Genomic DNA, 3,339 nt, shown 5'->3' on the forward strand with positions numbered 1-3,339 from the left:
GGGTGCATTGCTCTTTTCATAGTAAGCAAGGTACGTGTTTACAGGTATCAGTGAAGCCTCTGAGAGCTCTTTGAACTCTTTGGGTCTTTGAAGACATTTAATTTTATTTTTAAAACTTTACATAAAACACCAATGCAAAAACCACACAAAATGTGGCTTTGTGAATAATGGCAAGGAAAATTCTCAATAAGCCTCCCCTAGGTCAAGCAAGGGACCCTCTAACACTGCTCCAGGGGTCCCTTCAGACCTCTCTCCATAAGTAGCCACTCTCCTAAACTTTAGGGTGATCTCTTTCATGCATTTCTTTGTGGATTTACCATTCAAGCACATCCCCTTTTAAGTCTTTTGAGTCACCATGTCTCCCCCCGTTTTTTTGTTTTTTTTTTTTTTTGCGGCGCTGGGGATTGAACCCAGGTCCTTGTGCTTGCTAGGCTAAAACTCTACCAACTGAGCCATACCCCAGCCCCCTCTGTGTCTCCTCTTTACCCCTTCTTTTTCGTTGCATGTACCTGTGGAAGAACATGGACTACATAACCTGCAGAGTCTGCCACAGTGCGGACACTGCTACCTGCATACTCATGATGCAGTTCAACTTGTCCTCTGTCCTCAGAATTCCCTAAAATGTGGTAGCTGGTTCTAGAAGCAGGATCAGCTTCAGGTTTGATCCTTTTGATAAGGTGGTGGCATTGCATTCTTCTCTAAGGAAGCACACATTATCTGGTTGTCTCTCTGTGATGTTAATAGGCATTGGTGCTTAATATTTTGATCTAAATTTTGGTGATATTGATTATTATCAATAAAATTCCATTGATTAATTGGCAAGTTGTGGTTCTCTTATGGTATAGTTCGTGTAGGAAAAGCAGAATAAATATTTGATTCTTCCTTTAGGATAATGAATTAATTCCCTATCATCCTACCAAGAGGACTGACTGATCTTTTTAAAGAATATTTTGAATTCAAGAATTGAAATATATTTGAAGAACGTCAGTCCATTGCAATTATTACCATTACTGAATCTTAAATTTTTCCATCTCTAACCAATTGGGGTTTCTTCCAGTTGGTTCCTGGTTCATTTTTATATAGCACCAGCAGTTTCTTATAACCAATTATGCTGTGATAGCTTCTAGATATCGGGTATGACAGATGTTATAAGCTCATCTTATGACTTTTCTGTTCATACCTGAAATAAGTCATTTCTGCAAGAACACTCGCTTCATTTTTTTAAGGGAGATGTGGTAGTTCAGATAGATAGATAGGGACAACAATAGGTAGGTAGACAGTGAGAGGCAGATATAATCTGAAATAAATTTGAATAGGTAATATCAGATTGAACTTGTTAGATGTATATAACATGTGATTGTATACTTATTCATATTGACTCTTTTAATTCAAAATTATTTCAAATACTTGAATTTGAATTGGAAGAGTTTTTTTTACTACACTTACATCTGTACCTCCTCAAAGAATTTTTAAATTTATTGCTTCATCTTATTTACTCCACTTCACATATACACGCTGGTTCAGTGAAGCAATGCTAATACTATCATCAACATGGTACCAGGAATGCGAAAAATAGCACTGGTTTCCTTCCTTCTGCCGTTTCTGAGGGTTCTGTAGCTACACTTTCAGAACATGAAGGACATATCCACTTGCTTCCTTTTAACACGCATATAATCTTAGGTCTGGGGGCAGCCAGCTGTCTAAGGTTTGTGTCCACATATGGTCATGCCAGGGTTTCAAGCTCATCCACAAGGAAATTCCTAAGAAAGGACCCACAGGAACAAAGCTTCCTCAGCTCTTGCATGTTAGCAGGAGTTTGTACCTTTATGCTTATAGTCCATTGGCTGCCTATGAAATCCTTGGCTCACAGCTTTTCCTTGAGTATTTCCAGTTGGTCCTGCCACTGTCACCTGGCATAAAATTCTGCTTTTGAAACTTAATTAAAATCTTAATTTTCTGTTTTATAATTTTAGATACACAAAGTATGTTTTCTTTTTATTTAAAATGCAATCATTGTATTAGAAAGTATTATGATGTTGGTAAATGTTCTCTTTAAACATGTAATTTAAATATTTTTTAAGGAACATCTTTCTGAGATCATATATTCTAGTATCTATTCTGTTTGTGTGTGTGTGTGTGTGTGTGTGTGTGTGTGTGTGTCTTCAGAGACTTCTACTATCTTCGGTGACCTTCTTGTGCATCTTCAATTTTAGTTTCATGAATACTTTTTATCTCTTCCTTTCATTTCTTTTTCATTTAATTTTTTTCCTCCTAACCTGTCATGTCTCTTCAGGTATTTTGTGTTGTATTTATTTCCTCTTGGTTCTCCTGGTTTCATGTTTATTTCACATTATATTTTCATTTATTTTAAAATTTTTCCTGAGTTCCATCACTTAGCTTCTGAACTTTTCTAACATGTGCTATCGTTTCATGTCTTTAGCATTTTCTTAATATATTTTAGAATATTTTAAAAGAGTAGTTAGGTTTTGATATGTTTTAGAGGTATATTTTATTGGTGTGCTTTAAATTTGGTCTGTTTTTCTATTTTACTTTTAATAAATTGTTATGGAAGTTCACAATCTTTTCTTCCTAATTTTCATTTGAAAGTAGTTTTCCTGGACCTTTAGGAAGAAATAGAGTTGGGGATGTTTTTTTAAATTTTATAAGTTCTAACTTCTGCTGTTTCTCTGGTGTTACCAATACTGCTTTGCTTTCTAAGGTCTCCTGACTGCTTTCTTCACTTGGCTTTATTTGAACTTTCTCTTTCCCTTCTAGTATCTCCAATGGCATTTTAAATGACACAGAGATTTGACATCAAATACATTGTCAAGTCCCCGTGCTGCATGCCAGGTGGGTCTTAAGATGGCCTAGAATCCATCCCGAGTCACACTAAGGTTGTCTCCAACTTCATTGGGGACAATAACACACCACATGAATGAAAATGTGCCATGCCACTAATGGCATGGGTTGGAGAGTGGAGAGAAAGAATATATCTAGGTGTAGATAAGCACTGAGTTTGACCTTAAAGAGTACCTGTGGACTTCCTGAGAAAGAAATAGTATAGGAAGACAGGCCTCCAAATGACTTTTGTTAACCCTGCTCTCCCCTTTTCCACTGGCAGTTCTCAGAATAACTGTGGAATGTACTGAGATTGCAAGATCCTAGGGTAAGGAGGAAGTTTCTAAACCATCAGATTGTGTCTTCATTTCTTCTAGAACTTGATAATCTGCAACACTTATGCTCAGCAATCCAAGTGATGTTCAGGGCATAAAACCCAGGGCAGAGTGCTTTTTGGGGGGTCTCTGGGTTCTGAAGCAATGTAGGAAATGTGCAGATGAG

The 3,339-nt window shown here is 36.9% G+C and overlaps 1 non-coding gene across 1 annotated transcript; it reads right to left on the minus strand.

Moving 5' to 3' along the window:
• Positions 1–389: 389 nt before the first annotated feature.
• Positions 390–462, minus strand: Trnaa-agc (transfer RNA alanine (anticodon AGC)). Its single transcript has one exon. It is a non-coding gene; the product is annotated as a tRNA-Ala (tRNA).
• Between the last annotated feature and the right edge of the window lie 2,877 nt (positions 463–3,339).

This window comes from Sciurus carolinensis, chromosome 15, assembly GCF_902686445.1.
Source record: "Sciurus carolinensis chromosome 15, mSciCar1.2, whole genome shotgun sequence".
Lineage (NCBI taxonomy): Eukaryota > Metazoa > Chordata > Mammalia > Rodentia > Sciuridae > Sciurus > Sciurus carolinensis.